Genomic DNA, 7939 nt, shown 5'->3' on the forward strand with positions numbered 1-7939 from the left:
TAATTTAAAATGGATGGATTAAAGGTGACAATGTTCAAAAGTTCAACATTGACCAATTCTAGAAACTCCCATGAGGGTGGGGGGATACTAGATGTTTAACGAGCTTTTGTTAGGCATTAAGGATGCTTATGAATCTTTAGGGATCAAGAAAAGGGATAAGGGCTTATCTAAGGAAACCTACCTTTTCCATAGCCTCCCTATCAGCTATATAAATTACCTTGGGTTATGAATTTCAAAATTCAACTCATTCCAAATAAAATTTTGAAAGTTCCCTTCCACCTCCTCTCACATCTTTAGCCTCCAATTTGCTAGGGGTTGAGTGTGAGCCATTAGAGGCACAAGACTTCTGGTGCTTGCTTTCTAAAAAACATCAAGGAAGGATTACTAGTTTATTTGCAATAATAAAGTAAGGTATGTATTTTCTAATAAATCTTTAGTATTTTCGAAAACATCAACATACTTTTAGCGTTCTTGATATTCAATAGTTGTTTGCAAATCATAGTGAGACCATAAAACCTTTAGGGTGCATGTGAATTTAGGGTAATGTTTTTCCACTAAAATTTTGTTTTTATAACATATAAAACACATAAGTTGTATCAGAGCCATTGTTCTCATTGATTTTGCACAATGTTGAATAGATTAAAATTAGGTTTTATAGAAACTAAACCCTAAGGAAGTATTTGCGAAAATTCCATAGGGTTCTTGAAACCCTTGCCTCCACATTATATTTTCAAAATCTATAAGGGTTATTGAAACCCTAACCCCCTTGCCTAATTTTTTAAATTGAAGGATCCCTTATAGGGTTTTACTTGTTTCTTTATTTGTTATTTTAAGAGCCCTCAAATTAGAAGAATTAAAACCTAGTAAACCCTAGCCTTTTTCGAAAAATATAAGGCTGAGGATAAGGATTAGATTGAATTAGTTTAATTGTTTAATTTTTAATAATTATTTGATCCATGTCGGTTTAGTTAAATTAATTAACTGTTTAATTAAAAGATAAATATTAAATCAAAGTTGGTGTATTTTTAGGTTAAATTAATTTTATATTAATTTGAAATATTTAAACCTAAACCTAGTAGTTTAGAAATGTTTTAAAATGCACCTTGTACTATATATAATTAAAAGATTAATAAATACACATATAAAAAAAGTCAGTCCAATCACTAGTATGCCTCATTCATGAAACCATGCCATAAATAGGGTATAAGAAAGTGGCCTATAAATTGGCCCTTGAATGGGTGTCCACTCTCACCCACTGCTCTCCTGTGTAGTGAAGGGTTGTTAGCCAAATAGTTTTCATGGGACATAATCTCATTAATAAGTATAATTATATAAAGTAACTACACTATTTTTCTAAAATCACACTCTTAGTTACATTAGGAAAAATGTGAAAAGTATGTTAATACATGAAAACGTACATCATGCTTTATATATCGTTAGTAGATGATGTGTGGTTAACCTATACACTATAGGGACTATAAAGAGTTATGATGGACATCTTGAAAATTATCATTGTTAATGGAGCATGTGTGGTTAACCGACACATCAATGTGAGATGGTAAATGACATCAAGTTTTTCAAGCGGGTTTGCATCGTTATTCACGTCTCGTTTAATTTGTGATCCTCGACATCCCAATAACAAAAGTGAGAGCATAATCCAAGATTAAACATGCCATTCATAAGAATCAATGAATCCCAAAAGATCTAGGAGTTTCATAGGATTGGAATTGGTAAAAGACTTACCTACCTAAAATAGATTCGAATTTGATTACGACATTACTCTTCAAATTCCGAATAAAAAATATGGATCATAGCCTTAATTTAAATTTATGGATTAATAATTAAGAATTAAAAACAACTAACTTGAATTCTCCTTTTATGCTGCTTTAAAAATATCTTACGAAGATAGAAATGGTCTTCCTCATTCTTAAGGAAATAGTTTTCCACAATCTTATAGAGACGGTTCTTCGATTTCAAGTCAAGGTGAAATTGCTTTCCTTTCCTTAGGAAATTATGGAACTAGACATCATCCCTTCTTCCTCCTCCCCCTCCTCCTATGAGTCTCCTAACATCATGTTTTCCTCAAGTTGAAAGACAGGAGACTACTCATTCCCTATTAGCATATAAATATCAAGATGCAAACATCATGTGTATGCATGTTCTGAAAAGAAATTATACATTGACAAGTTGGGTATAATAGGTGTCGTTTCCAAAGAGAGCAAGAATCGACGTGACCCAAATGTTGATTGTTGCTGAAGCATAAATTATTAAGAGAACATCTAAAGTAGAGATGCTTATTGGGTCTAATTCTAAGGTTTCCATGGACATTGACACTGGTGGAAAGGGGTCATCCAAAATCAAACTGTTTGATCATATGGTAAAGAGAAATGGCTAGTTGTGGGATCATTCTGTGTGTTGATGCCAAAGAGTCCATTTGTTTTTACTACCAATTGAAGGGACATCAAAAACAAAGATGTCCAAAATACTTGAAAGATCTTAGAGATAGTAAAGTCAAGTCGTGTGACTATACTGTAGATACATCCATTATCCGACTCCATTATTTTATAGGTACTATTCATATACTTTTAATATGCGATGTCACATTTTGATAGTATTAAAGGAGATAATAGAAAGAAAGTATATTGAGTAAGGTGAGCTAAATATTTTCGTGGGAAATGGACATCGATCACATGGTTCAATGATTGAAATATAGAGCTACTACTAAGGAGTTAGGATAATTTAATAGACTGCTATCACTCTTAGGAGATGCCTAGAAACATAGTTTTTCATTTTATGCAATGTAAGGAGAAGTTCCAAATTTTGTTTATTTTTAATAAAAGTGAAATTTTGCTTTATCTTGTTACCTTATTTATATTTTCTTGAAATGGCATTTACGAAAGTGTTGGTTATGTTTCTAATATTAGCAATGTTATTTGTGGATTTGATTCTGATGATATTACTTGTGTTACTTTCATAACTAACCAAGTGAAAAGAATTCTCATCACCAAGTTTCAATTATACAGAAACTTGGAGTCATGCAATTCAAATTACGTGATGTTTGAGAATCTTGATCATTAGAAGATTATGACTAATTCATTTATCACATGTTTATATGAATCAAGTGAATGAGTAATGGATACAGTACATGTTGATATGGATTCTTCAAATGCACCACAAAAGACAATAAGTCTATTCGTAAAAATTTACTAATGTTTCAGTAAATATGGTTGTGGTTATAAGATTAAGGATAATTCTGATACTTTGAAAAGGATTCAAAGGGTAGCAGAATGAATAAGAAGAATCTATTAGGCAGAAAGATAAATGATTTCCCAAGCTAAAAAGAAAGGATAATGCTTTAGTATCATCTTTTATGATCATCTTATTAATTTTGAAATTGGATCACAAATGACACCTCCAATAACATCTTAGTGCAAACTATATGACTAAGAAGAGGAATCGAACATTATTGGAAATGGTTTGATCATAAATGATTCATGCTTTTCTCCAATCAAGTTTTAGAGTCATTCTTTAGTAACCATAAATTGTATCTTGAAACTCATTTCAAACTAAGAAGGCTGAAAACACCTCAAAATATGTGGAGTAAATTTTTTTTTATTACTCTAGCACATATAGAATTTGAGTTGTGATGTTTTCCTTAATTCAGAAACAAAGGATAAATTGAGACCTATTCTATGAAGTTTTTTTCTTGTTGAGAATCCACACAACTTTTGAATATTTGTTTTAGCTCATTAAGGAATGTTCCTTGAGAGACAAATCATATGTCAAGAAGTCAGTGGGTGTCATATTGATCTTGAGAGTTTCAAGAGTCAACCGACAATATACCTTTTAGCAATAACTAGCATGCAACCAGAGGTTGATATCCTATCATGTTTGGTTAACACATTCTTATTTATGTGAACTTCTTATTTATTTGGAAATGATTATGAGCTCTATGTTTTTCATTTAACTGTAAAAGCAATAGTTTTGTCAGTGAATGTACATTGATCAATACGATTGATCTATTAAGAAAATGGAAGTATTGGTAGGCCCTAGAGCTACAGGGGGCAAGAAATTCAGAATTACGAAGTCCAGTCCATGAAGGAAAGCTAAATTTGAATTTGGTTTTCCTAAACATTAATTAATTATTCTAGGTCACAAATGATAGATTCACATAGATGGGAACGTATGCACCTTGAAATCTACGTGGTAAGGATTCACTCTAATTATTGAAAATTATTATGAGGAAACACTTTCGCTTGTAGATTTTATAGATATGATATAGATCAATATGGATATTTGATATGTTAATTGCGTTTTTAATTTCATAATATAATTACGACATCCCTTTTTGATGGGTTTTGAGCATAACCACAATCCTATGGTGCACATGCAAACCCTAAAGTTTTAGATCTATTTTTTTCTAATTGTACATGTAATAATCATCCAAAGCTTGTAAACCCTAATCTAGCATGCTTATTTCGAAATTAACATAATAAAGAAGTTAGAATCATATCGTTCTTTGTAGCTTGAAGATCTTCAACCTTTGAGAGCTTTAGTATCTCAAGTGTAATACCTCTAATCGATCACAAACGCCAAGAAGCAATTGGAGGATGCTAGAGAGAGAGAGAGAAGGGATACTAATTTTGTCTCTTAGATCCTTAGGGTTCAAGTGGCCGATATTGTGATGCCCAAGGGGTCTATTTATAGCTGAGATATTAGGGTTTCAGTCAAAGACATAATATGGTTGCTTAGGCTCTAAGCAGCCCATAAGGTCCTTATAGAATCCTTATCTTTGACGAAAACGTTATGGGTTATCCATAAGATTTCGTCCACCCCTATCCTTAGGGATCCTCAACCCATTTTGCAATTATGAAATAATTACAATATCAGTCCCCTTAATTTAATTAATCTCTTTTGACCACACAATTAATTCTAAATTAATTCTTGACCAATATCAATTAAATACTATGATTTCCCATTTAATATATTATTCACATAACATATTAATAAATCATAATTAAACTCTTTCTCCATAATTCATCCAGTCAAGTTACTTTGGTGAAGGCAACCCAAAAGGACCATGCTACTATCGGGTCAAGTACATACCAATTACAGTTATGGGCATAGACACCTAATCCAACAGCCTCCTACTTGGATAAGTCTAATAACTATAAATACAATTACGACTTCAAAATCTGATTAACAATCGTAGCTCTCAAAAGCCGTTGTCGAAATCTGACGCGTCCTTTAGATAAGGTATGGTATAGTCCTCCGTTCTCAAGATATCGTGCGAACAAATACATGGAACATGGTCATACTTATTTTCCATCAGTTTGTTTCCCGGTTTCTGATTTGTCTTACATTGAACTTAATTGAAGAAATCAATTTTGTCACACCCCGAAACTGAAGGCGGAAACGTTCTGAGGCGGAGGACGTCATGAATATCGCAATGAATGTACATAGTAAGCGTAGTAAAACACAAAACATTACATTACATAGAATTATTACATTTGTTTGAAACCAAAGTGTTACAAGTGTCATACATATGTATCATATGAACAAAAGTAAAGACATGATTTCTACGCTCTGTCTTCGCCAAAAGGATCGTTGGGTACCTGTCTAATGTGGACCTGAGAATACAAGCAGTTTGAAAATCAGCATAAAGTTGGTGAGTTCATAAGAGGTTTGTTTTCTGAAAATGTACAAGTTTCCGTTGGTTTTCCTAAAAAGTTTGTTATCCAAGAAAATCCCATATTTTCTTATAAGTATAGTTTAGTTATCCGTTTGTTACACGATTCGGTTATGTACAATTTGTTAACCCATGAAAAACCCTTATTTTCCTTAAAAGTAAAGTTTAGTTATCCATTAATTACACGGTCTAGTTAAGAACAGTTCAGTTATCCCAGGAAAAACCCTTATTTTCCTAAAAGTGTGTAGTTGGTAATCGGTTTATGAAAGTAATGTACAACTGTCTACCATACTTTATGTGTTTATGTGATGTTTCCTGAAAACCTGGTTATCCTAGTAAAGTACATTAGTTTTAACACGTATATAAAACTAATAAGTAAGTATAAAAGTATTCATAATCTAAATTGCGAGTTCCATAACCATACTATAGATTGGATAAGGCTCGAAACAGGGACCATTATCTTTTTATGACTTTTGTCACCCTTGAACCTTTCGGTTCAACTGTAGCTAGCAGCCAGGTGCGGGGTTGTCAATCCCGTATAGATCTATACACTCAAGTAACGTTCTCCCTCCAAGAGATTCTGGTTACGGGGGTAGTCCTACACTCTCGTAAATAGGGGGAGTGTTACAAGGATGTGTCTCCAATATTAAGATTAATGAATTAAAAGACAATAAAACGGGAAATTCTGATTAATTAGTCCTTCACTCTCGTAACTAGGGGAATATTATCAAGGACTTATCTAAAGTTCTATGTTTAATGTTACAATTCCACCACTCTCGTAACTAGGGCGAGTGGTAAGGTTCTAAGTTTAATGTTATTATTCCTTCACTCTCGTATCTACAGGGAGTGGTAAAGTTCTAAGTTTAATGTTATTATTTCTGCACTCTCGTATCTACGAGGAGTGGTAAAGTTCTAAGTTTAATGTTATTATTTCTGCACTCTTGTATCTACGGGGAGTGGTAAAGTTCTAAGTTTAATGTTATTATTTCTGCACTCTCGTATCTACGGGGAGTGGTAAAGTCCTAAGTTTAATGTTATTATTCCTTCACTCTCGTATCTACGGGGAGTTATATGAAGAACATATTTAAAGTTTTAAGATTCATGCTTTTAACAATAATTATATGGAAATTCATTTGTGAAATATAAAATATAACATTTTAAAACGAGTTTCACAAATAATATGACAATTTACTCTGCAAGTTGAACGATTGGTTAATACAGTTTTCCAAGTTAAAAGCATACGAAATATGAAATAGATCAAATGAAATCATAAGTTTGAGTACAAGATTTCCTTGTACTTTTGCTTGTATCCCCCCCCCCCCCTGAAAACATTGAAAAACAATGAAAAAGGGTAGGGGTATGAACTCACCAGATGAGAATTGTGTCGGTTTGGGTGCTAAACGTCAGATCAGGTCTTGAACGCACGAGGTTCCTATGTAATATGAAATGATACAAAATTGTATCTAATTAGACTTTGAACCACTAATTAGATAATATTATACACTCCAAGACGTAAAAACACTTCAAAATAAGTGTTTGGAGTGACCCGGGTGACATCTAAGGACGTATATGGCTTGGATATGGAGTTTACCCTTCAAGAGTAAACTCATAAGATAGTTTACGGCCCTAATGACCCACTCCCTATGAGTTTACGGCCATAAACTCATGGTGGGGTGTTCTAGGGTGCTAAATGGTCTTATATCACTTGGGAAAATTTGCTAGGATCAAATCTAGGGTATAGGAATGGATTAAACCAACATATGGATCATCTAATGGAGTTTATGGCAGTAAACTAAGAGTTTATAGCCATAAACTCCCCCACACACCCTCCTTTGATGTTTTGGTGGTCATAGGTCATTTACAAGTGTTTCTAAGTCATTAAACAAGCATTGGGATGAATTTAGGGCATCATTTGACTAAGATATAGGAGTTTACAGCCCATGAACCTATCCTTGGGGGGGTGTACAGCCTTAAGGTCCTATGGGGGTGGTTTTCATTAATTTTAAGGTCTCTAAATCTTTTGATGTTGCTTCTAGACTTTATTCCAAGGCTTATGAGGTGTTTAAGTGGCATTTTAACACCTTAAAATGAGTTTACTCCCCATGAATAGGTGTTTACGGTCCAAGCATGTGCTTGGGCCATAAACTCATGTTTACACTCTAAATGATGAATTCAAGGTGTTCTAAGTACAGTTTGGTAAGTCCCTATGTCACACCCCGAAAACCGAAGGCGGAAACATTTCCGGGGTTG

This window comes from Lactuca serriola, chromosome 1 (assembly GCF_051521515.1).
Source record: "Lactuca serriola cultivar US96UC23 chromosome 1, Lser_US96UC23_V15, whole genome shotgun sequence".
Classification (NCBI taxonomy): Eukaryota; Viridiplantae; Streptophyta; class Magnoliopsida; order Asterales; family Asteraceae; genus Lactuca; species Lactuca serriola.